The 26,711-nt window shown below is 49.8% G+C and overlaps 1 protein-coding gene and 1 long non-coding RNA gene across 3 annotated transcripts in view; one reads left to right on the top strand and one right to left on the bottom strand.

Moving 5' to 3' along the window:
• The window catches only part of Slit1 (slit guidance ligand 1), a 148,560-nt gene that overhangs the window by 28,797 nt on the left and 93,052 nt on the right, over positions 1-26,711 (top strand).
• On the bottom strand, positions 12,012-14,921 carry LOC134485238 (uncharacterized). Of its 2 annotated transcripts, XR_010063264.1 has the most exons (4): positions 14,137-14,907; positions 13,374-13,651; positions 13,081-13,150; positions 12,012-12,530 (listed from the first exon to the last, which is right to left on the bottom strand). It is a non-coding gene; the product is annotated as an uncharacterized LOC134485238 (long non-coding RNA). The 2 variants fall into 2 exon arrangements; XR_010063265.1 differs by having other exon boundaries at positions 13,081-13,651; positions 14,137-14,921.

The raw sequence follows: 26,711 nt of genomic DNA, 5'->3' as shown, positions 1-26,711 counted from the left end.
GGGAATCTGTTTTAATACCTTCTGGGCTTAGAGTTGTTAGTCTCGAACAAGAATCATGAGAGTCTAGGTTTGAACGCAGGTGCATCTGATCCCAAAGCCATGGTCTTATGACTAAACTATGGTTAAACTAGAGTGAGGTGTGCATGTGCGTGCGTGCGTGCGTGCGTGCGTGCGTGTGTGTGTGTGTGTGTGTGTGTGTGTGTGTGTTTATAAGGATTTCAGGATCAAGGTTGCCACGAATCCTGAGCTAGTTGGGGTAGAAAGGCTCCTATCAGTAACATTATCACAGCCTTTTCTTTGGTTCCTGCTTAGGAAGGTCTTGCTCCCCCTGTGTGCTGGGGGAGGGCTTAAGTGGAGACCCCTGTTGGGTATTTACTTCTGCCTGCTCTGGCTGAAGTTGGAGAGCTGAGGGGCCAACCCTGAGAGCAGGCGATCACCTCCATAGCTCTCAGAGCACAGTCTGGGAGAATGAGTTAGCAATTACCCAGCGCTCTGGATTTGCAAAGTGCCTTCCCATCATTAAATTTGTGCCTGCTGTCAAAATGGGAGAGAACAGGGCCAGCATCCCACTGGGCTGGCTCAGGAGCCTCAGAGAAAAGGGCAGGGCGGCTGGCCTCACGTTGACAGCTGTACGCCCAGCAAGCCTCTGTGCGCAGCGTGGACGGACGTCCACATAGATCTGGCCCATGTTTTTGGACTCAGCCCAGCGCCAAACTGGCTCAGAATCATGCTGGCCTTCACAGTTATAAACATCCAGGGAGCTCCCAAAAAAGGCCTTCGTGTTGTTGGTCCTATGAGGATGCCCAGGGCGCTGTGCTGACTTGGCTGTAACACTGTACAGAGCAGTATAAAGCAGACAGAGTTCTTAAGCCAGAGGAGACAAAGTAGGGAGGTGCATGTGCAGGCAGAGGCTGTTTGGGAAGATAGGGAGTGAGAGGTTTTTTCTCTTATATTTTGAAGTCTTTACACAAATGATTATGCAAGGGTATTGAACTTTGGACAATTAGTGGACAAGGGATTTAGCTGTTCCACCAAGGAAGGCGTTTAACAAAGTTTCAGCTAGCATGGAAATATTTTTACTTTTTATTAAAAAAAATCAGTATGTGTGGGGTTGCTGATAAGAAAGGGTCTCAAGGTCGTCTGCAGATGCGTTATGGTTGTGTAGCTGGGTGTTCTTGTGGGACTCCTAACAGTGAGAGTCGGGGGAGTCTCCTTTGCCTGCTCTCGGGACCCTTTTCTTCCTACTGGGTTGCCTCGCCCAGTCTTGATATGAGGGTTTGTGCCTGGTCTTACTGTAACTTGCTATACCATGGTCAGTAGATACCCCGGGGGGCCTGCTCTTTTCTGAAGGGACACGGAGGAGTGGATCTGTGGAAAAGAGGAGGTGGGGGAGATGGGGACTGGGAAGAGTGGAGAGAGGGGAAACTGTGGTCAGTCTGTAAGAGAAAAATGAAAGAAGGATGATAATAGGAGCACTCTTAATTAATAAGCATATTTTGTAGAGATTTAACACTGAGAAAAACACGATCAAGTAAGTTGGGAAAAGAGTTATCCATGTTGATGCATGAAAACCTAGGATGTTAAGGTTATCTATTTGCTTTGAGGCAAATAAGCATAAATTTAATGTCAAAAAAAAAAAAAAAGGTGAAGCCATAGCTAGCTTGGAACTGACTCCACAGACCACACTGGTCTTGAACTCCTGAACTAGTCTCCTGCTTCTGCCTCATGGTGCTAGGACTGCAGGCATGTAGAAGTATGTCTGGCTTAGTGTTCAAATTTGCATATGCGTGTTTGAGAGTGTGAGTATGTGTGTGCAGATGCATATGTGCATGTATGTGCATGCAGGTGTGTGTGTGTGTGTGTGTGTGTGTGTGTGTGTGTGTGTGTGTGTTTCTGGAGGCCAAAGCTGGTGACCAGCATCTTTCTCATTGTTCTCCCTCACCTTCAGTTTTTGACACGGTTTTTCATTGAGTCTAGAGCTCACTAATCATCTAGACTGGCTCGCCATTGGTCTCTAGGCATCTACCTGTCTCTGTCCTTCTCAACCCTTCCCCCAGTGCAGTGGTTACGGATGTGTGCTGCTTTTCCAGGTTCTTTATGAGGGTACCGGGGATCTGAGTTCAGGTTCTCCAACTTACGTGGCAGGTGTTTTATTGACTGAGTCATCTCTCCAATACACACATAGAAATGCTTTTATTTTTTTTAAATTAAGTTTAATATCATTGCAACATGGAGTTGTTATATAACCATCTGCTCAGTCTTTCATGCCAGACACGTCCAACTCCATTTCTGCTTTCGGTTGTCACGGTTCCATGCGACCCCATGTCTTATGTGGGGGAACTGAGGCTCGCCGGGCTAAGCACCATGTGGCATGGCCAATTTTTGGCAGATCTGGCTGTGGGAGCAGGGGACCTGCTGGGCACACCGGCTTACCAGGCCACACAGCTTTGTCATAGAAAACCTTGTCAAGAAGAGGGAGAGAGAGGGTTTCTAGGAAGGTGGGTTTAAGTCCTGAGGAGTGTGGTAACACATGGGGGGTGGAAAAAGTGTCCGAAGATGTCACCGTTGTCCACATATACATGTAGTCCCCCAAAACCTGTCTCCTTTAAACAGTGCCTCTACCTCCCTGTTCTGCTTTCTGTTTCCAAGGACCCTCCTGTCCTATGCCACATAAATGGATTTAATAGCATTGTGCTACCAAAATGTCTTCATTTTCCTAATTAGATAATGCTCCACCCCTTGGATGCGCCACCTTCCCTCTATCCACCCAGTTCCTCCTCTAATGGAAACTGTATGTTCCTGCTTGGGGATCTTAGGACGCATCAAAGCAAAGTGTCCCAGAAGCTCAAAGGACAGCTGGTGGAGTTCCTCCGGGCACTCTGGTCTTTGCTGGAATCCCGTGGGCTATTGCATGCAGCGTGCTGTCTTTGGTTTGTTGAACCTTGCAGTGTGGGCAGACTCTGCAATCAGCCTGCAGGGTGAGAAGCCCTGCCTGACGGCTGATTCATTTGGGAGGATACATTATTGATGCAGATATTTTAACAGCCCAGCTCTTTCAGCTGCTGGGTTTGGGTGCGTGGTGAGGAAAGCTTAAGAAAAAGATCTTTTCTGGCTGGGAACCACTGTTGTGTGAGCTGTTTCTGCCCCAACTCTGGCATGCAATGGTCTGTCTCATGGCGGGGACTCCTGGATGTCCATCCACCTAGGACCTGTCTGGCTTCATTCCCAGTGTTAATGAGGAAGCTGCAGGAGCCGAGTCTTGGTCCTAGGGGGCTCAGAGTGCCCCTGTTCTTACAAGTAGTCTTGGGGGTTGCAGGTTGGGGGAAAAAGGCAGTAAAAAGACACCCTCAAGTCTCTCCCAAGGCCCTGGCTTTTTTGTACTATTTTTTCCAGAACCCTGACAGAGTGGGCTAGTTGGATCTGACCCTCACACACACCAGTATACAAGAGTGGGCTTCATGGGTCAGATTGGATCTGGTGCCAGGGCTTACTAAAAGACAGCCACTGTCAGGATAGAGTCACCAGAAGCTTCGAGGTGACAGCAGCCCGCTTCCTAGCAGAACTCTCAGACTTTGATAGGAGCTGTATGTTTCCTTTATTTAAAAAAATGTATTATTATTTTGGTGGTGGTGTGATGGTGTGTGTGCGCGCGTGTGCGTGTGTGTGTGTGTGTGTGTGTGTGTGTGTGTGTGTGTGTGTGTGTATGTGTGTGTGATGTGGGTCCCCATACTGAGGTATGCATGTGGAGTTCGGGGACAACTGAGGAGTCAGTTTCTCCTTCCGTATGGTTCTGGGAATTGAACTTAGGTTCTCAAATTTGTGCAGCTCAGGGAGTACTTTTAGTCTCCTTACGAGTGCAGTCATCTCTCGCACCTTAGCTTATCCTTTTTTAAACAGGGTCTCCTTGAGTAGCAGAGGCTGGCCTCAAACTCATGATCCTCCTGCTTATCTTCCCTAGCACTGGGGTGTAACGGATGCCACGTCTAGCATTTTCTTTTTCTTCACATTTTAATGAGACAATTTGTAACTTGTTAGTATTCATGACTCTTGTGAGATGACGATGGCTGAGAGCCAGTTTTCCCATGGTGCCTTGTCACAGTTTAATGGATCTGGAGCCACGGTTTTCTTCAAGGATGTCAACTCCATTCACTTTCTTTCCCTGGTTAAGATCTGCCTGTGCTCTAGAAATGTTTTTATTAGCATACATCAATTATACATAATGATGGGTTTCATTATGACGTTTTCATAAAATACATGATGTATTTTGATCATCTTCCCAGCCCGTTGCCCGTATTCTTGTTTGCCCCGGCCCACTCCTGCTAGTTCTGCATCCTTCTTACCCAGCTCCGCTTCTGTTTTTAAGTCTTTTAAACAAAATATGATCACGAGTTCAGCGTGCAAGTATCCCATTGAGAATTTACGCATCTAGATTTATTAAAGCAATTATTATATAATCTTTTGTGTATCTATTTAGTTTGAGTATCAAGGTGATGACTAGCTATGAAAACGAGTTTGGAAGCATTCTTTCAGTGTCTATTTTATGGAAAAATTTGAAAAGGATTGGTGCTGATTTTTTTTTTTTTTAAGCCCTGATACAATCCCTCAACGAAACTTTCTGAGTTGAGATTTAAATACTTTATTTTGCTTACAAAATTGCAGGGTGTGTGTGTGTGTGTGTGTGTGTGTGTGTGTGTGTGTTCATACTTGTGAGTGCAAGTGTGCATACACAATAAAAATGCCTTTATTGGTCTGTGCAGATGTGAGAGGACAATCGTGGTATCAGTCCATGCTTCTCACTTTGTTGTGGCAGGGTGTCTTGTGTGACTTCATTTCCTGTTGTCTTACAGCAACAGGGCTTGCAGACATGTGCTGTCATGGCTGGCTTTTGCATGCATCCTCTGGTCCTCTTAGTGCAACAAGCACTATTTACTGGGCCATCTCCCAGGCCCCATTGACATTTTAGTTGGGAGATTTTTAATTCCTGCTTCAATATGGTTGGCTTGTTATAGACCTGTCTAAATTTTTTTTTAAAAATCCCATCTTGGTTTAGCGTTGGCAGGTCCTATACACTGGCAAAGTGTCATTTTCTTTTGGATTTTAATGGAATGTAATTTTAAGGCTTGTCCTTATGATGTTTTGAATTTTTTGGTGTCTGTTGTAATGTCTCTATTTTCATTTCCAATTTCATTAATCTTCTTGTTCTCTATTTCTCTTTTGGTCGATTTGCCTAAGGGTTTCATCAATTCTTTGTAATTTTTTTTTGGTTTCTACTTCAACAATTTCATTATTTATGTCTAATGTTCCTTGGCTTGTACATGGCATTATTAAGTTGTTTATTTTCAATTTTTTTGTTTTTTTTGTTGTTTTTTTTGTTTTTTTTTTTTTTTTGTTCTTTTTTTTTCGGAGCTGGGGACTGAACCCAGAGCCTTGCGCTTCCTAGGCAAGCGCTCTACCACTGAGCTAAATCCCCAACCCCCAATTTTTTTGTTTTAATACATTTAAAAGTTTACTTTCATTTTGTGTATGTATATGCACGTGTGTGTGTTTGTGTGTCTGTGTATGTGTGTGTCTATGTGCGTATGTATGTGCACATGTGTGTGTGTGTGCACGTGTGTATATGTGTATGTATGTGCACGTATGTTAGCACATGAATGCCACTGCATGTGTGTGGAGATCAGAGGGCCAACTTTAGGCACTGGTCTCAGGCCTGGGATAAACTCAGGTATTAGGATTTGGCAGCAAGCACCTTTATCCACCAAACTCCAGTCTTTTGTTGTAGGTGCTCTTGGTATGAACTTCCTTCCCCTTTAGTCTGCTTCAGTTGTATCCCACAGATTTTGGTATGCTATGTCTTCATTTTCTTTTAATTCTAAGATTTCTTCATTCAGTGGTGTGTTGTTTGATCTCTGTGAATTTGTGGATTATTTTTTCTTCTTCTGGTTTTGCTTGCTGTTGATCTCATGGTCAGTAGAATGCAAGAAGTGATTTCGTTTTTCCTGTGTTTTATGTCCTGATGCAGGATTTGCTTTAGAGAAAGCACAGGGCTGCTGAGACTGTGTATCCTGCAGCGCTGGGCTGGGATGCGTCACAAAGCATTCCATCTGTTAAGTTCATCTGATAGGACGCCGTTAGCGCGGTGCGTCTCTGTTTCGTTGCTGCGCTGCCCCCATGATGACCGGGTTAGGGTTGATCTGTGACTTTCTTTGTGACAGGCTTGCTTTAGGAACAGGATTCACCTGTGCCGTGTGTGTGTTTGGCCCTGTAATGCCCCTTGGATCATTCCCCAGTCAGCGTGAAATGACTTTCTTTCTCTCTCCTGACTAGTGCTTCCTTGAAGTCTATTTTGTCAGCCCTTAAAGGAACTGAAGCAAACACACCCAGAGGACAGTGCCAGGCACCCGGATCTGTGTTTTGTCGTGTGTGTCTGTGCCCTGGAGGAGGGTGGCAAACATGGGAGCCACCTGGAGAGCCTTTCACATGGGGTATGCTCTCGGGCCTGGGGGTGTTTGGAGTGAGGAGAAGGAAGCTGTGAGCCATTTCAAAGCCTTGTGAAGAGTTTTTTCCGAGGATGGGGGAACCGAGGATGGGGGAACTGACTTGTTCCGGAAGCTGAGCACAGTGGGCAGGAGGTTTGGGGAAGCATTTTTTTGTTCGGAAGCGCATGGGACAGGCTTCCTGAACCCTGAGGGTGCTCCCTGACATGGTGGTGGGCTGCCCACTCCTTCCTCTTCCCCAGAAGAGAACAAGCATCAGCTTTGTCCATTTCTGTCAGGATGCATGCAGAAGACCTGGAACCCGGGCATGATAGCTTTGGGGTGTTCACGACCACAGCCGTTTAGCAAGGGGAGCATTTGGGAACAGAGCATGGCCTCCCTCCGATCATGCTGTGAAACTGGCAGGTGAGCCAAGCATGAAATTCCCCTGACCCAAGACTCTGAGTTGGGAGCCGCTCTCCAGCAAGGTGGCTCTAACGAACTGCTGAACAAAAATATTTACCAGACCCTGGATTCTGTCTCACGTTTGAGAGTCAGAGCTGACACAAGACCAATGAATCAGTTTGAGAATTGGACAGGAGGTGTGGCTTCCTCAGGAGTAGTGCTTAGTTGCCTGGCCCCGCCCACTTGTCTCCCTGCACCTTGACTCATTCCCCTTTTGGAGTTGACACCCTTGCTTTTAGGAGCCTGGTTTCTGCTCCCTGGGATCTTCCAACAAAAGCACTTCTGTAGCAGACCTCAGAGGCCAAGCAGGAAGGGGTTAGGAGAGAAAGTTATTGACGGAATACCAATAAGGAAGGGTGTTCTTACAGAACCAGGGGCTTCAGGCAACTCTGGGGCCCACTTACACTGTCCAAACAGAGCAGAGGGTCCCCGCATGGGGTTTGCTTTGCAAAAGGCTCCCGGGCTTGCAGCAGGAGGGAGGATGGGAGGTAAGGAGGGACTATCTTACACTGAGAAGTTTAAGTTGCATCTCTGGTTGGGGAGGGGCTGGCCGGGTGCTGCAAGGCCAACAAAGAGATAGTGTGGGCTGGCGACAGTTAGGGGGACACATGGCAACTAATGGGGTAGTAATGGGCGGGGAGGTAACCTGGGAAAAGCTGGTACAAGGAAAACTGGAGCATAAATTTTGGTGTTGTGACATCCCCCTTGGCAAGGAGACAGGCACCGCTGTCACCGTCCCCAAGGCCAAAGCCAGAGAAGTAGTGACTCCTGGGGATGTGGCCAGGATGAGCGATGGCCTGAGGGTGAGAATCCACTCTGCTCTGCCTTGCTCAAGGAATGGGGGCTAGCAGAGGCGGGGGGGGGGGGGGGATAAATGCCAGGTACAAAGGTAAAGATGCGGGGTGGGAAGGAGTCTCACCTCACCACTGCAAGGCTGTGCTAATCTGGGGCATCCCTGTGTGTATCCATGGGGACTCACGCTGTGCTCCTACGATAGGAGCCTGAAGATAGAGAAGCCCAGTAGCTCTGCGTGCCACTTCCACAAAGACCCTTTGAACATGTCGCCTCCCAAAGCGGGGGACAGTATTTATTGCCTGGGGGCTTTTGGAGGAAGCCATTTCACAGTTTGTATTTGGACTTTTATGGCTTCCGTGGGGTTCCCCAGACAACCCCAGGCGTCCTGGAGTCCAGAACAGTGAGCATGCTTGTCAGTGAAGGCTTGGGTTCTGTCGGTTACACACCAACTGTCTTTTCTTTTTTTGATCAAGTTAATAATACTCTTTAAAAACACAACAACAAGAAGAAACTTTTTATTTATGTGTCTTTGTTCATTTATCTGTCTTCTTCAGAGCCCTTAGGAATGTTTAAGAAAGAAGAGACAGATCCCTCCCCCGCCACATAACTGATGGGGGCACTGTGGACCCCTCCTCCAAGGCTCTGGACCATGGTGTGAATCCTTAATGCGACCCCCAGTTGGTGTTTGCAAAGTAGCAGCTGGCCTTAGAGCCCCGAGGACTTCCAGTTTCCCGTGGTGAACATCCCTGGGCTATGGGAATTCTCTGCTTAATCTTAGCTGGAAGGCGGTGGGGGTGGGAATTCTTGAGTCGACCCCCAGCCTGCTGCGGGCTGAGAGGTAGCCCACCCCACTTTGTAGGGGCCAGACCTCTGCCTCTGGATGGATGGTGGATTCACTCACCCAGCTAACGTAGTACCAGCCTGCCGCGTGCGGTCATTTGTCGGGCACGGGTATGAGGAGGAATTAGGCAAGGCCTTGGGTTTAGGCGGAGTTAGCCGTAGCTTCTTGATGTTTCTCATTTCCCAAGGGGGTGGTTTAAGCTGCGAGGGTTTGATGACTGGTTTATAGCCAGCCTTTTGCCTCCCAGTACCCATGAAATGGGGTTGGGGTGGTGGTGGGGGAATATGAAGGAAAATGAGTAGACGTGAAGGGCCGTTATTTCACAAGGACAGACGCACACACATTGGCCTCACAGCTGTGCCAACGTCCCCCACTGCCATCCATCTTCTCCTGACTGGGTCATATTGAATTCAGCACCCGAGGACCTGGACATCTTACTGCTTGAGAGGCGACTGGAAAACAGGAGCCAGTTTCCTACGTGTCACACCTTCCTTTACAGGAAGCAAAGGACAAGAAATCATTCTGGGGCAGGTTCTTACAGTAAACGGTGTAAGCAAGAGCTGGAACACGTTTATTGATGGTTTTTAATGGCATCTTTCAGAGCCAGCAGGCCTTAGCATGAAAACAACCTCGGTTTTCCCCTCAGGGGTGGCAGTGGGTCATTTGAACACTCACCACAGACCTTAGTGACTGTCCCCTGGGCTCCCGCCAGTGTGTCCTTTGCAGATTGGCATCATCTATTGCTGGTGGAAGCGACTGTGAGGCTCTGCAGTGTATTTCCAGAGGAACGAGTGAGCCATTTACATGGTGAAGCCACAGGCAGCTTCTTCCGTTTGAATGCTGTCTTCTCTGGCACTGCTGGAATGACTTTAATCCAGGGACAGACGGGATATGGGAAGTAAGACTCCACTTTAGAGCTGGCTGTTCCTCTACTTAACCTGGGGCAAAACCACCAACTTGGTTTTCTTTGCTTTTGAAAGTCTTTGTGTGTGTGTGTGTGTGTGTGTGTGTGTGTGTGTGTGTGTGTGTTAGGGGGTATGATGTGTGTGAGCATGTGTGTGTGTGTGTATTGCAGGGGGTATAATGTGTGAGCATGGATCTGTGTGTATGTGTGTGTGTGTGTGTGTGTGTGTGTGTTAGGGGGGTATGATTTGTGTGAGCATGTGTATGGTATGTGTGTGTTGGGGAGGTATGATGTGTGAGCATGGATCTCTGCGTGTGTGTGTGTGTGTGTATGTGTGTGTGCGTGTATGTGTTAGGGGGGTATGATTTGTGTGAGCATATGTATGGTGTGTGTGTGTATGTGTGTGTGTGTGTGTGTGTGTGTGTGTGTGTGTGTGTAGGCATGTAAGCCATGGCTCAAGAATGGAGGTCAGAGGGTAATCTCAAACCTGAGTCCTTGCCTTCCACCTTTACTTCCTACTGATACAAAGGAAAGGGGTTTCATTATGACCTTTCCATACACATGTCTGTGTTTGCGTGTATGCATGCATATACATGTGCATGTATACAACCGTGTGTATATGTATGTACGTGTGTATGTACAGAAGTGTATATGTATGTAGGTGTGTATGTACAGAAGTATGTATGTACAGTGTATCTACACAAACATGTGCAAACACATATACATATATACCCCCAATCTTCTTTCTTCTTTTTTCCTTTCTGCATCCTTGATATTACTCCCCTTTTCCATTCATACTTTTAACCTTTCACCTTGTTGGAAGTCTCTTCTCCCCCTCTTGGCTTATCAGGCTCGCTGATCTTTAAGCTTCCAGAACTCTCCTCTGTGCCTCCCATCTCACTGTTGGAGTGCTGGGATGACAGGGTATGCTACCACACTTAGTAAAGTACCTGGCTTTTACCTGCGTTCTGGGGACCCAGACTTGCTTGCTTGCTCCCCAATCACTTTACCCACTGAGCTATCTTCCCAGCCAGAGACTCAACTTTCTCATCTGGATAAAGGGTTTAATAATCCTAGTCCAGTTCCGTTAAGACGATGAGTGCAAAAAGACCATTTGGGAAATACTAAGCTTATATGTTTCCTGGTGTTTAGTTCAAGTTCTTCCATCTATATATGGAAGATACATACATACATACATACATGCACACATACATATATACACACATGCATACATACATATATACATACATGCATGCATACATATATACACACATGCATACATACATATATACATACATACATGCATGCATGCATACATACATACATACATACATACATACATACATACATACATACGGAGAGAGATAGAGAAGTTCAATTTCTGTTATCCAGTTACTAGTGCTGAGCAAAGTTTTCCAAAAGCATTCTTATGATTTACAAGTTAAAAAAAAAAGAAAACCAGACAGAACCAAGGAACTCGAATGCCTGGCTAAGACTGCAGGAATTCAGTCTGGCTAGCAAGTGTAAAGATTGTTCTCAGTAAGAGGAAAATGAGGTACAAAATGTCCCTTTCCAAAGTGTTCCTGTTTGTATCTTGTGTTCCTGACTGGGGATAACAGGAAGACTTGGTTTTTCTTCATTGTTAAAACTAACCTCTTCTCCCCTTCTCTCTCCTCTCCCCTCCTTCCCCTTCCTCCCCCTTCTTCCCTCCTCCTGCTCATCACCATCACCATGCTTATCCCCCCTCTCCTCCTCCTCCCCCCTCCTCTTCCTCTTCCTCCTCCTCCTCCTCCTCCTCCTCCTCCTCCTCCTCCTCCTCCTCCTCCTCCTCCTCCTCCTCCACCATCACCATCCCACCACCACCATCATCAGAATCAGTCAGAGACAGTGTTCTGCAGCCCAGGCTGGCTTCACACAGACGAGGATGCAGGATGTCCACTTCTTCAATGCAGACGAGGGTGACCTTGAACTTTGGATCCTCCTGCCTTTGCCTCCAGGCAGCTGCTTTTATCCAGTGCTGAGGATCCAGGGCTCGGTGCCTGCACTCTACCAACTGAGCTGTACCCCAGCCCTGGAGAGCATTACTTTTAGAGAAATTAAAATGAAAAAGTGCTTTTCGTGCTGACAAGAGGGCTGAACCTAAGCCAGCAAAGGGTCCTTTTTTTCTCCATTTGAGCTCACTGCAGAGTGACTGGGTTGAGGTCCAAGTGGAAGGGTGCCGGGCTGTCTGGCTCACTACCCCACAGCATCAGTCTTTGTTGAGGGGAACACTTGGCAGTTATCTACTTTGACGCTAACACGGAAGACTCATCCCAGCTCAATCTGCTCCGACCCAGTCCCCATTGTTACCATCATCTCTTTCCCAGAGGGGACAGAGGTTGAGAAGCATCCCCTGTGCCCCACCACCTGCTCCATAGTGTGTCTCATCAAACTCTGGAGTTAGGGACTTGATAGATGGAAAGATTTCTCTGATTTTGCAGTCTTGCAGTGGGGACCAAATCATGGTGTGCTCGGTAAAGAGCCCAGCAGGGATGCTTTGTCCTTATTTTTATTTAAAGGGTTACACACACCCCATACCGAGAGAGAGAGAGAGAGAGAGAGAGAGAGAGAGAGAGAGAGAGAGAAGCCTAAAGCTTTTGTTTAGTTTTCTTTGATCTGAAGATCCCATTTCCGTGACTCCATCGCCTCTGACTCTCGCTCTCTGCCCCCTCTTCCCTGATTCCCGAGCCTGGAAAGGCAGAAGCTCGTGATGCAGGCGTCCCACTTGGTGCTGAACATTCTCAAGTCTCTTTTCTCTGGTCTCTTTTCTCTGCACCTTGTTAGGCTGTGGGTCTCTGGGTTTATCAACATCTAGTACTCATGGAGGCTTCTCTGATGAAGCTGGAGAGGTGCTAATCTGTGGCTGTAGTGGTCAGTCACCAGGATTTGGTTTACTAAGTGCGTCCACTCAGCAGAAGAATCGTAGGAGGCTCTCTCCTGGGTCCCATGGCCTGTGACCGGATAACAATGCCAGGTATACATTTCGCCAAGACTTTAATCCAACCATAGAAATCTTTAAAGTAAGGACAGAGCATATTGAATTGAGCGTGATATGGTGACTCACACTTGTAATCTCAGCATTAGGTGACCAGAAATAGGATTATTATACGTTCACCATAGAGCCTAGGCTGTATAGTGAGTTCCAGGCTAACTCCACTCCAGTCCCAACTTACCCATTACCTCAATACTTTCTTGAACTCAGGAGTTGTGCCCAGACACTCCTGGATCCCACCCATCTGTCCTGTCTTCTTCTAAGTGAAGTCAGTCAGCAGCTATAATGGCTCCTGGATGCATGTGCAGAACTCCAAGCCCTCCAGTGCAGGCAGAGTGCCTCAGCATTCATTCATTCATTCATACACTTGTTCGTTCACTCATTCATTCTCTCTTGCTCTCACTCCGTGTCTCTCCCAGGTATGACCTTCCTCTTCCTCTATCTTCCCCCTCTTCTCTCCTGCTTTTCTTCAGTGCTGGGGATTGAACCCAATGCCTTGCACATGCTAAGTAAGGGCTCTGCCCCTCCCCTACATCCCCGGAGCTCACACTTCATTCGTAACAAGACTTACAGTTATTTCTACAGCCGTCTCACCCACATCTTGAGGATTAGTGCTGAAGAGAGGATCTCTGTCTCCTGAGCTGATAGAAAATTTGGGTCAGAAGCTACTGAAGTGGGAGAGTTTTATTTGAACCTCAGGTGGCCACTCATGCAGGGCTGCACCCTGTCAGCAGGAGCAGGGGGAACACACATGCACTTCTTCCCAGACAGTACCGAAGCTGAGCTTAGCGAGTGCTGGGAGGACTGCACCCAGGGTAGGGGACTTCTTGAGGGCCACCCCTCTCAGAGCACCCCTCTGCTTACTGCTAAGTCAGGTTGGTGGCAGCTGGCTTTGTCCCCTCTTTTGCAGCACCCTTGGCTCACTGGCATCTTCTGGCTGCGGTCTTTGTGCTAGGCCATTGTCTCTGTGTATGACTTTAAATTAGGTTTGTTCCTTTGGACTGGGTACCATCTGTCCTTTCAGCCTCGGCTCCTGTACCCCACTCAGCAGGGAAACATTCTATGACCTTGACCTTGAGAGTCTCCAGTGACCCAGCACCTCATCTTCAGAATACCAGCCACAACCTTTCTTTCCTTCCTCCCTAGTGGGTGATGGGGGGTAAATACAGAGTTTCAGGCTAAAGAAAACAACTATTGCTCCAAAATTCAGTGAATGAGTGTTTTAGAAATTTTCTTGTGTATTTTTTTTAAAAAAAAAAAAAAGATAAGCAGGACTTGGGTGGATTTAAAACAGCAGAAGCCGGGGGGAGGGTTGGGAGGGGAACACCCATAAGGAAGGGGAGGGGGGAGGGGGATGTTTGCCCGGAAACCGGGAAAGGGAATAACACTCGAAATGTATATAAGAAATACTCAAGTTAATAAAAAAAAAACAAAACAAAACAAAACAAAAAAAACAGCAGAAGCCAAGGGTATAGGTGAGGCTCAGAGATGGAGTAAGTGTGCTAAGTGTGTTTGAGACCCTGGGGTGAATCCCAGCACCAATCAAATAGCCACTGGATTCCACACGCAGGAAGGCAGGGGTCATCCTACCAATAGCAAAGTTCACAGCATGTTAGTGTTCTGTTACCTCTGCTGAGCCCTATGCAGGGGTCCTTTATGGGAACCTGGGAGCTGGGACTCACACCCATGAAGTTCATCCTTCGTGGCCTCCACAGCGTGAAGAGGTATGATGAGAGGCTCAGTCAGCTCGGGAACCTCCTTGGTCTGGTCTTGGCTTTGCCAAGGATAGAAGTGTTACTCCAATGCAGAATGATGCTCTGCACACTGAAGCCCGGGGTGCACATGGTTTCCACTAACCTTCCTGGCAGGTTTGGACAGGCTGCTATCCCCATTCAGAGGTGGGAGCGTGCAGATGCCAGAGGGATGACTTGTCCCCAGCTTGCTGTGACAACATCACTGACTATGCGAGAGTGGCAGAAACCTGTGTCCCCCTCCTCTTCTCTAGAACCACATCGCCAAACTGAGGGGCCTGCCCAGAGAGCAGTACAGTGGCCAAAGGTGACCACAGAGGCCACTGGAAGAGTGTATTCCTTGAATTGGCGCTGGGGGAGAAGGTGCTGACCTGAGCCTAGGTGGAGGGAAGTCTGTTAGGGATGAGAGAGGCTGTGAGTCAGGTCAGGATGACCTTCATTCAGTAAAGAGACGGGTGACTAAGCCCCACGTGGAGGGATTTCTTTGACTTTTGGCTACGATGTGGCAATGACAAGGAGGTGGCTGGGCCCCTGTGCCTCAGTGGCTTGCATTCTACTCTAGACCCTGCCTGCATGGTGGAAAGCCCCCATCCTACCCAGGGGCACAGAGAAAAGGCTGCCCTTTCCCAAACTCTGTGTGCTTTTCCCAGGGGCCATTGTTCCTGGTTGCCAGGAGACCAGGGCCTTCAGGTGTCACCCTGGAGACTGGGGCCTGGGTATTTGGGTTTAGGTCAGGCACAATAATGGCTGCAGAATGAGATGGCATCCCCAGGACCTCCTCAGTCATTTGTCACACAGTTCTGGTTCCCAATGACTGTGTGGACCTAGGGGATGAGGGAGGAGGTAGGCGGGGGCTGGTGGGCTGAGGGGCACAAGATGGGGGGCTGGCTAATAGTCCTCCCCCTGGAGTAGAACAAACACACCTCTTAGGAAACAGGAAGTGAGGCTGTCCCAATATCTGAGTCCCAGAAGCCTGGATCTGACCAAAATTCAGGATGGCCAATGGAGGTTAGGACTGAGGGTGTTCTAGACACCAGACAATGAGGGTCCACGAAGAATCCGACCACTTCCTAGGATGCTCCACAGTTGGCCAGGCAGCTCAAGGGCATGGCCAGAGTAAAAAAAAATCCTTTAATTTGACTATAACAAGGACGAGGGCACCAAGGAAGGGGTTCAGACAACTTGGGCTGGTGCTGGGGTGGGGGGGGTCACATTTTAGCTGCCCCAGGAAATGTGCAGAGCCTTCCTTCATGGCCTCCAGCACAGTGCCTCCTCTGTCTGACTCTGAGCTTGTAGACCTGTGCTGCTGTTTGCAAAGCAGCCCTCTCTCCGTTCTGATTATGGTTTAGGATTTTTATATCATGATAACATAAACTTCACCGGCTAAGCCGTTTAAGATATACAGGGCTGCAGTGCTAAGCGTCTTCACGCTGCTAGACCACCAATCTACATTTTTTCACTTCATAAAACTGGATCTTCACACCCATCAAGCAGTAGCTCCCCCACCAACCCCCTTTCTCCACCCCTAGCAACAGCTGTCTGTAAACTGACTACTTTGGGACTGCAGATGAATGGAATCAAGTAGTGTTCCTTCCCCTCCCTCCTCCCCTCCCTCCCTCCTCCTCTCTCCCTGCTCCTCCCCTTCCCTCCCTCCTCCCCCTCCCTCTTCCTCCCTCCTTCCCTCCCCCCTTCCTTTTGCACAACCCTCTCCAGGGCCATTCACTATAACATGTGTCAGAGTTGCCTTGCTTTCTATGGGTTGAGCAATGTCCCGTTACTGGCAGAGTAGACACTGTGTACCTGTTGATCTGTGTTGGGCATAGGGGGCTTCTGCCCTTCACTCTTGTGGGGTGATGGTGCGTATCTCAGCCCATTTCCAGGCTCACTGGGACTTACTCTCTGACCCCAGACATGAGCCTATGGGGTTATCTTTGCCCCTCATCTGAGCTCTTGAGAGACCTGGCCTGGAGGCGGACAGAGTGACTCATTTTGTGCCTACCAAAGACTTTCTTTTCATCTGCTTCCTTCTGCTCGGCAGCTGGCTGTTCTCTGGAGATCTTAATTTAGGCCGGGAAGGGGGTGGGTGAGGAACTGAGCGTGCTGGTCCAGCTGGTGCTGGGGGTTTGGGCAGCTTAACAGAGCTCAGCATCTCAGAGGCACAGGACTCCCAGTGTGCTCAGGCAGATGGCGCTGGCAGGCTTAGAGGCTAGGGGCATCCAGGAGGTGGTGGGATGTACCATGACGAACAGGGGGTGGGCTGGGGTGGCGGTGAGGGAAGATGGGCTTGGGGACGCAATGAGGGACACTGACATGGACATTTTAGAGTCACAGGTTAGGCTTCAGGGATGAGTCGAGGAGCAGACACCAGTGGGAATGACTGCCTACCGAATTACTAAGCTGCATGGAGTCAAAGTGGAGCTTGGCTAGATGAAGAAGACGCAGACTTCAGCTGTAAGATGATGGCCAGAGAGTCTGTTGTGGGGCAGCTCTGGCCTGAAGCTTACGCGCAGAACCCTGAGGACCCATAGGGATGAGAGCTGTGTGGTGTCTGGAGAAGCATCGTCTCCAACATTAAAGTGTTTTCACCACACTGGGGGGAGGGGGTCAGGAACCAAGTTGCTAGGGAGCCTCACCGGTTTTGCCTGGAAACTGGACTCACCTGTTTTTTCAGGGTTCAGGGTGCTGAGGCTGGCAGAGTGACACCTCAGTTAATAGTGCCAGGAGCTGGAACTTGGAGGGAAACAAGTTTGACAGTCTAAGGCCTGAGGAAGCAGCCTGCAGCCAAGGAGCTAACTGGAGCCAAGCCCCGGAGCATCACTGGAACTGGAGAGTTGGGGGAGGTGGACAGCAACATGATTAGAAACAGCTCCATATACTCTCTATGTGACAATTAAAGGCATGTGCAAGAGACTGCGCCGAGTCCTGGCCCCAGCTCTGTCATTTGCAAGATGTTACAACCCTGAGCAGGTCTCCTGCCCTCTTTTGGCCTCAGTGTGCTCACCTAGAATACAAAGATGCCCTTGCTTCATACACTGCTCATTGGAAAGAAACAGCAAGTTACAGGGTGACAAATGGGCTAGGATGTTTGGCTACCCTTTGGGGACTTGGAAAAGTCACCTCTTCCAGAGGGCAGACCCTCAGTAGCACCTTGTTCCCGGTAGGGTGGTAACAGTACTCATACAAGCTGGTGCATACAGCATTAACTGCCCACTATGGTTGGCAGAAGCGTGGTCTGGCGTGTCTGGAACTGCTGGCCCACGGTAAGGTGGCAAACCTTCTGCAAAGTCTTGGTCACATCCTCTCAGGCCCCGAAAACTGCTGTTTTCCTATGGAATGGGTTTGAATTAGCTTCTCCGGGCAGCCTATCTTGGGATAAGAGACTGGTAAAAGCCATTGGTATGGCTTGTAAAGGTCATCAAACAGCTCTTCTGGCCAGGGGTGCCCACGGCAAAGTAAAGACTGTTTCTGGCTGGAAGGCCCACAGGGTAGATGGAAGCTCGGACTGGAAAGGGAGGGATTTCTACGGCCCTTGCTCTGGTCCTCATCAACCCTCTTTGGTGTCTTTGCCACATTGGGTAGAACCCAGCATGGCCCCCATCTTTGAGATAAGGTTTTAGATATAACCCGATTCACAAGTACCACATCCCCGGAGAAATGGAAAGTTCCAGAAACATCTGAGAGAAGCTCACAGAGCATCCAGTCATCCAAGTCTCATGTTCCCAAGTATGTGGAGTCAGAAAAACAGTTCAAGAGAAAGTGGGGGGGGGGCTGGGGATTTAGCTCAGTGGTAGAGCGCTTACCTAGGAAGCGCAAGGCCCTGGGTTCGAAAAAAAGAACCAAAAAAAAAAAAGAGAAAGTGGGGGCGGGGACCACAGAGGGCTCTTGAATGAGTGACCTAGGTAGTACCTAGGGATACTGCAGAAATTTTCTGGATGGTTCCATCCCTCAGAACCTATCCACATTCACCCTTCAGGATTATTTGTGATGTTTCCAATGGCCATTATTCGTCTTTTCGAGGTGCACGTGTATGTAGATAGTGTGTATGAATATCTTCATGCTAGGCAAGCACTTTGCCTCTGAGCCCCACCCAGCTCCACCATCCTAAGCCTTTCAAGTGTGCAGCGAATGGCACAGGCAGTCTCCCATGGCTGTGCAACCACCCACTGCCCGTCCACAGAACACTCGCCTCCCCAAACTGCAATTCTGTATCTGCTGGAGAACAAATACCTCTTTGTCTCCCTCCACCAGCCCGTGGTGGCCACCACCTGCTTCCTCTCTAGAATTCTGACTTTAGGCACTGTGATCGAGTGGGGACCTGCAGTGTGTGTCCCTTGGTTATTGACTTGCTTCACTCTGGTGTCCTCTAGGTTCCTGGTTGCTCCATCTGTCAGACTTTTCTTCTTTTTTTTTTTTCTTTCTTTTTTTTTTTCTTTTTTTCGGAGCTGGGGACTGAACCCAGGGCCTTGCGCTTCCTAGGCAAGCGCTCTACCACTGAGCTAAATCCCCAGCCCCCTTTTCTTCATTTTAAAGGATAAACGGTGTTCTATCCAGTCACGGGTGGAGCCCGGGTTTTGTGCCTCCGGTGACTTGCTTGTATCGATGCTCTGAACACGGACAAGCCAGGGCCTCCTCGAGTCTGTTTCCTCTCTTTCAAGTGCACACCCAGAAGTGAATTGCCGAATGATATGGCAATTCTATGTTTAAGTTCTGAGGGACCAACTGCCAGACTGCGCCAGACACTGTCTGCTTCATGAGCCAGACTTTTATATAAATATATCCGTGCTTATCATAGGATTTAGAGATGCCCTTCCCCGGCCTCCGCAGGGCGCTGTCCCTAGTGTCTCCTTCCTCTGACCCTGGCTCCTGTCTCTGTCAACTGCCATATGACCCTGGGGTGTGCATCCCACTTGGACTCTAGGAGCCATGCCTGGAGGGTAGGGCATGGAGGAGTCTGGGGTCTGGGGGCAGCGGTGTCTAGTTTCTGACAAGGGACTTATCAGGGCACAGATGGAGCTGGGTCTGTCTCTGCAATGAAGCTCTTATCTATTGTCAGCTCAGGATGGCCACACTTCCGGCCTCACACCTGACAAGGTGAGGGCAGATAACTCCACTTAGGACCCGCCTGCTATGGAGGGTGGAGACAGCAGGGCCACATCTTGTCGATGGAGATCTTGGGGTGAGGGGAGGACAGAGTGGGTGGTCTCTCGGACACCGCCTTTTCCCCTCACCAAGTCAGCTACTCACAGGGCTGGTGAGTGTGACTTCGTGCTGCCCTTTGGGCTCATTTTCTTTCAGGACAAGCCACGTGGTCACCCGGCTCACCCCCACTGTCTGCAACCAGGGAACACGGGCATCTGTGGGGACCGACTGAGAGCCAGGTGCTACATACGCTCAGCACACCAGGGAATGACGGACTAGCATTGGTTTCTCTGTGTCCCCAAGGGCATCCGCATGAGTAGAGAAGCCAGGGTAGAATGGTGATGGCTGCAGCCCAGGCCCTCAGACTATCCTTCTCCTCAGCCACGGATCTGACAAAATGAAAGGCTAACTTTTATCTTTTCTCTTGGTTTTTTTCCCCCCTCTTACTTTCAGGGCATATATTTCAGGAGCAGGGAAGAAATGCGATTTATAGCTCTTCCTGCTGTCAGAAGGCTGGAGGGATTAGCCGCTGCTGGGTGTAATCCTGAGCAAATGGTTTTCACCCTCAGGCAGGAGCTGGTGGAGCTGATATTTATCACCACAAACCTGTCCTCTCCATCCTGCCTCTGTACAATCGAGAAGCCTCCCCCCAGAGTCCAGCTGGGCATCTTCTGTCTCTTAGCAACTGCCTCCAGCCAGGGCTCCGGGCTCCGGGCGCGCCTTTCTGTGGATCCTACACACATGATGTGTGGTGAGGGCGTGAGACAGGAGGGCATATTAGCCCTGGATCTGGAGGGAGGAGGAGCAGGCAGAAGGGAGCGAGTGGGGTGTCCACTGGTGGATGTATGCCCAGCACTTTACTGAAGAGGAAAGTGATTGCAGGGGGGCGGTGGGGAGCAGGGCTGCATGCCAGGTGAGTGATAACAGTTGTGCTTTTCCCGCTGGGCCCATCTCCGTGATTACACACATTTGCTCAAAAGGTTTGTTTCTCCAATGCGATGAAGAGCCCCCCCCTGGGTCTCTCTGGCGAGGCTTTACTCTGAGGGGTGAGCAGAGCTTGGTGAAGGGGTAATAAGGACCAGGGATGGAAGGGGAGGTACAAGCTGTCACTGTTATACCTGAGAGAGCTGGATGGGAGAGAACCTGACCACGCAGGAAAGGTGGGAACAGGATGCCCAGGGAAGCCGGAAGTGTTCGGTCTGCTGGATATGATTCTCTGTGAGCCCCCTTGGCTTGCCTGTTGAGGAGAGGTGGGAATGGCATCTGTCTTGAGCCATTGCTTTGTGTGTGGATTTCTAAGGGATCACTCTTTGTACCTGAAGTGAACTAGGACATTCCTGAGAAGGTCTAACCTGAGTCTTGATTTTGCAGATGAGGAAACTGAGGTGAACACAGTGAGAGGAATTCCTCGGAGCCCCAGCAGGGAGGGAGCAGAGATGAGTGTTGGATAGATACCTAGTTCCCACTGCCATGCTTCCTTATTAGGCTGGGGTCCTCCCTGCTCAATGGAGGGCACCAATAACATAACACTGTGTGAGCATGATCTGTGAAGTTCCAGGGTGTGGTCATCCGCTCTACCAAACAGGGCTTCCACACAGGAGGAGCCAAGAGCCTGCTGGGCTCAGCTCTGTACCTGAGAGCAGGGTTTCTGAGGGGACCCTGGCTGGCCAGGCTGCTCTGTACACCAAGGTCTGATCAGATCACAGAGGGAACCCAAGCCTGCCTCTTACAGGGACTGGATGCTGTATCGTTAAGCATCTTGCCTTGTCCCTGGGTTCGGTCCCCAGCTCCGAAAAATAGAACCAAAAAAAAAAAAAAAAAAAAAAAAGCATCTTGCCTTGTAAGGCTGTCCTAACTCACAGTGCGTGGTTGGATAGCCTTTTCCTCCCTTCTTTCTTCTAAACTACAGGGCAGGGCTGATGGAGCTGGTTAATCTGGACCAGTATGGGAATGTCAGACTGATGATCAATTCAAACAACCTCTAAAGCCCGAGAAGGCACTAAAGGTCCAGTGTTGGGCAGGAAGTTGGATGTGAGACAGTGTGAGCATCCCCTTGTTAGGAGTTTGAGGACACTTGTGCTCCTTTTTGGTTTCTCTGTCCATTTGGATACTTACTTTCCTATGGCTTCTCTTTCTGAAGCTCAGAGAGGGTGAACCAATGACCTTAGGTCACACAGTAGGTAAGTGGCAGAGCTGGGACTAGAACCCACCTCTGTCACTCCTTCTCTACTGATCTCGCTGTATGCTCACCCCACAGGCTGGAAGGGGCAGACCTGAGAGGTGAAGGGCCTTATGCTGGGAACACCAGTGGCCCTGAGTAGAATGAGAGAGGTGCCTTTGAAAATGCTCCCAAAGCTCAGGCCTCTTGGGTTGCAACTTGATATTGAAAGTACTTCCAGGTCACAGGGTTGGAGAAATGGCTCAGTTGGTTAACAAGGTTAGTCAGACTGGTAAACTCTGAGGTTCACCATCTCAATGAAAACAAAAAAGGAAACGAATATTCCTAGTATCAACCCCAGCCCGCAACATGTGTACTCACGCATGCTCCCAAACACACACACACACACACACACACACACACACAGAGAGAGAGAGAGAGAGAGAGAGAGAGAGAGAGAACGAGAGAGAGAGAGAGAGAGAGAGAGAGAGAGAGAGAGAGATGCTAAAAAATGCTGCCAGATCTTGTTTCTCTCTGAGACATTGTGAGGTGTAAGCAGACATTTTCTGGGGATTGGGACTGTCCCTCCCCAGCCCTGCCCACCCAAGAATATACTGCAGACACACTTTGTAGCTGTGAACCACTAAGAAGACATGAAGTCCTCCATATTGGAGCAGCAAGGCCTGAGGACGAGACCAGGCTGACAGACCCCCATCCTGGAGCCCCGTCTCCAGAATTGCCCACAGATGTCCTAGGCCTCTCCTGCCTTGCCTGCTCGTAATTGGGCATTGAGCGTGTGTCATTTAAGCTCTTCGGGGACAAAAGCTTCTGTGAATGTCATGCCTTTTTGTTTAGAGTATTTAAAAATTGATAAAGGCTGTGTGTACTCATTAGGGAGCCACATGTGCCAGAGGGCAGCAGTGGGAAGCCGGGCCCTGTGGATGCTTCCTGAGGTGGAGCTTTGCTGAGTTTGCATTGGTCTCCCCGGAGTCTGCTCGAGTGAGAGGCTTTCCGTTGACTCAGGCAGCGGCTGCAGCAGCAGCAGAATCTGCTGACAGAGGTCCCGAGATCCTCTGGGTTTCGTCCTGCCCTGACACCAGGGGAGGGGACTCTCTGGCTCAGGGTCTTTGCCTCTGGCCTTGGTGACTTGTGTTTCCTTTGCTGTCTGCTGCCTCCACAGAAGTGTGGGTCCCTCGCTGAACGTCTCTGCCTCACAGTGTGTCTGGAACAGGGCACAGCGAGTGGGTAGTCAGGATGCTGCCTAGGTACCTTATGCTCCTGGACCACACGGCCAAGTGACAAATGTTGGTGGTGACTGGCCTTCCCCTCTGCTGTGGATGGACTCTGAGCTCTTTACTCCTCATCACTTTGGAGCGACCTGTTTGACAGTGGCTAGCAGATGGGGGAGAGAGGTGGTGGGAGAAGCTGTTCTAGGCCCCTTTCAATGTGGATGGGCCTTGGCTCCCAGGCTGGGTCCTTTGGAGAGGAGGAAGGAGGAAGTGAGGGGTTCTGGGAGGGCAGAACAGCTCTGCCATGTGGGACAGTCTGCAGTTCCCCGCACTCTCATTTCTTCATTTTTGAAGTAAGGACAGAACGCTTGCACCAGAGAGCTGCATTTGAATTCCTCAAAGGCTGGGCAAAGTTGTGGTGCAGAGCTGGCCTCAACAGACACAGTCCCGTCTCCTTCTTGAACTAATGGCTGTTGCATGTATCACAAGGACAGAGGTGAGGTGCCAGGAGATGCTAGAGGGCCATTGCTTGAAGCAGACATGGATGACATAGATTCTAGGAGAGAGGGAGTGGTAGCACAGACTCAGAGATGGTCTGAGGAAGCAGAGTAGAGGCTGCTCTAGGGCCGACCTCCTAGGCCAGAGCAGCTCCTAGGCAAGGACACCATGAGGTTGTTGTTGACCCTTAGCAATGAATGGCCCTGAGGATTCCAGAGACATTGGTGTCTCTGAGGTCCTTGTGTATCTTTGTGCCCAGTTCTATCTAGATTTTCAGAAGCTCCCCTGTCTTGGGAATTTGTGTGTGTGCATGCATCTCTCTCTCTCTCTCTCTCTCTCTCTCTCTCTCTCTCTCTCTCTCTCTTTCTCTCTCTTTCATTCCTCCTCTGGGCCATTTCTCTGTCCTGTGGGTCTCGGTTGAAACAAATCCTTCCTTTATCCATTTCTGGGTTAGATGGTGCCCCTCCACTGTATCCTCTTGATGCCTTGGTCTCACCTCTTTGTATCAGGATGTGTGGTCGGTCCCATGATATGGTATCCTCAGGGTTTCTCAACCCTTCCTAACCAGGTGACCTTGAGCAATGGTTCAGCCACTCTGTACCAACTGTCGCCTGACAAAGTGAGTGTGGTAAGTCCTGCAGGCACATGTCTTGGGAGCCCTTTCTTAGGGTTAGGGGTGACAATCTAGGTATCAATTGGTCATCAAGTAGCTAACTTCCATGTACCGAGCAGGCAGGACAGCTCTGAGGTCTACCTGTGTCTCAAGGGCCAGGCAGGAAATGGAACTTGAGTAAGACCCACACTTGGAGTGGTCCATCATGGAGACCTTGCTACTGCACACTGTACTCAGCCTGAGAATTTTCTGTGCACTCAGGACTTAGGTACAAATCTTGCTGTGTTCCTTAAAGTTGCTTTATGATTTTGGATATGTTTCTTCCCTGTATAAGCTTCAGTTTCTGCCTCTGCAGACTGGGTTGATGATAATGACCTCATAGAGCCGCTGAAGGCTTAAATAAGAGATGAGCGTGACCAGCCTCTACCCAAGATGTGGCTCGCAGGGTGCTTTGTAAGACCCTGGGAAGGGAAAGCCAGTGGAATTTGCATGTGATTGAGGCACGACAATCCCAAGACCCTTGGGGACAAACCCACACATACTGGTGGGGAGACTTCAGGTCTAAAGAGAGGAGGGGTGAGCTGAGTGCCTTTGGCATGGCTTCGCAGGGACACAACGCTTACTGTGTAATTACAAAACAGCACACATGGAAATGAAAACCTGTGTCCAGATGGCGGGCCTTCCGCGCCGTTGAGAGGCAGAACTAATGAACTTAACAAATCACTGATAATTAATTTTCAGAAGCCAAAGGAAGCCCCGGAGTGATGAATGGATCTACAGGAGGTGAGAGCAAAGCACAGCCAACTGCCAGCCAGAGCAAGGTGTGCGCGGGTGCCATTTCCAGGCTGGACCCAAGCTGACGTGGCCAGAGAGGCTGTCAGGCAGCACAGGCAGTGGTGAACAGCGCTGGCCAAGTCGACAAAGCCCTCCCGCCGAGGGGTGGGGAGATAGCACTTTGCTTGGATCAGATAGCATCCCTGAGGGGGTGACAGGCATGGAATAAGGGTCCTCACCCAGTGGCTTGATGGAGCCTTCTCCTCCGTCTGATGGAGACTTGAGCCTAGGCAGTGCCACAGCTTCAGCACCTCCCGCCCAGCGTCACACAGAATGAATGGCTCTCTAGGTGGCACCACTCACCGTGGCAAGCACTGAGGCTGAGGGCACTGCCTGTCGTTGCATTGGGCTGGAGTCGGTGGATTGGAGTTGGGAGGGCACAGACTGTGGTGCGGGCTTCCTGATAACACAATGTCTGGCAGCAGATGTTGAGGCAGGCAGTGAGCCTCGTGTGCTTGGCAGCTGCCCCTCCCCCTAGGCCTGCCTTCTTTTTCCACTGTGTTGCAGAGCGTGCCCGGCCTGGCACACTGGACAGCAGGGGACCAAGTTCCTAGGGCTTCCTCAGCCTTTGTGGCTGGAGATTCTATAACTCACACCCTTCCCCCAAAGCCACCTTGAATTGATGGTAGAGAGAGTTTATGGCGGGGCTACAGGTGCTTGGAGTCGGGACTGGCATACAATCCTTTTGATCAGTTCTGTGTGAAGTCTGGTCCTGTACTTACTAGCTGTGCACTTCTAGGCAATTAACTTAACCTCTCTGAGCCTGTTTCACTACTGCAAAATGGAGCTGGAACGTCACTGGTTGGCATAAGGATTAACTATGGTCCATAAAGCTTGCGGCTCTGGAGGTGGGAACAGTGTAGGGCAGCAGTTTTCAACCTGTGGGTCTTGACCCCTTCATGGGATCGAATGATCCTTTCACAGGGGTCGCCCAAGACCATCTGCCCATCAGATCTTTACACCGCGATTCATAACAGTAGCAAAATTACAATGATGAAGTAGCCACAAAATGGCTGGGGGTCACCACAGCATGAGGGACTGTACGAAAGGGTCACAGCATCAGGAAGGTTGAGAACCACTGCTGTAGGGGCTTTGTTCAGAGCTGGCTGACCAATCAATGCTGTCAGAAAGAGCTTAAGCACCTTAAAATGCATGCATCTCCCCTGGAAACTCTTAAGTATTGTCCCTTATGAACATTAACTGTTTCGAGGAGGAATCCAGTCTGAGGGAGTCGTGGAACAGCACACCGGCCTCAGACCTGAGGGACAGAAGGGGCTAAGATAAGACAGTGAAGTGTGTGCACCCTTTGTCTTCCTCCCTGGCTATAGACACAGAGCCAGGATCAGCTGGGCACTGCCAGCTGCTACTGTGCCACCTCCTGCTGGCCTCTGAGGTTCAGATGACAGAGGCAGGAGGACACAGAAGCCTAGTCTTCTCCCTCTCCCGTCTTCCCCTGCCCTCTGGACTCTCTCCGTTCCCGGTGACCTTGGCATCCCTCCCTGGCCCACCACCACCCATCACCTTCTGTTCTCGGCCCGTCAGCCACTTTCTTCCTGACTGGGCCGGGATCCTAGCCATTGTCAACTCATGCTTCCAGATTAATTAGTGAGCCCCGTGTCAGCTGCTAACTGAGACCCAGATGTCGGCTCGGTTCCCGCGGCAAACCATTTTGTCACTGTAATTGAAGAACACAGAAGCAACAGCGGGCTGGCCAAGTGGCTCAGAGTCCTCCACATCGAAGGGAAAGAGGAGAGACCAAGTTTGATGGGGAGGACATAGAGGGGGCCTTGCCTGCTGTGTGTGGCTTACGGCTTGGGAAGAACCAGGGATGGGCCCTTCTGACTCCTCTTACGCAGGAGATCCCCATAGTTCACAGACAACTCAGAAGCTTACTGGCAGCTGAGGAATGACCTACTCGTGTGGTCGTGTGAAGGCCAACGTTTATAAAGCTTTACAGATCAACCAGGGATCTGCCCCCTA

The sequence above is a fragment of the Rattus norvegicus genome, chromosome 1 (assembly GCF_036323735.1).
Source record: "Rattus norvegicus strain BN/NHsdMcwi chromosome 1, GRCr8, whole genome shotgun sequence".
NCBI lineage: Eukaryota > Metazoa > Chordata > Mammalia > Rodentia > Muridae > Rattus > Rattus norvegicus.
Note: the sequence above shows the minus strand (reverse complement) of the source record. Positions and strands in the feature narration are given on the sequence as shown.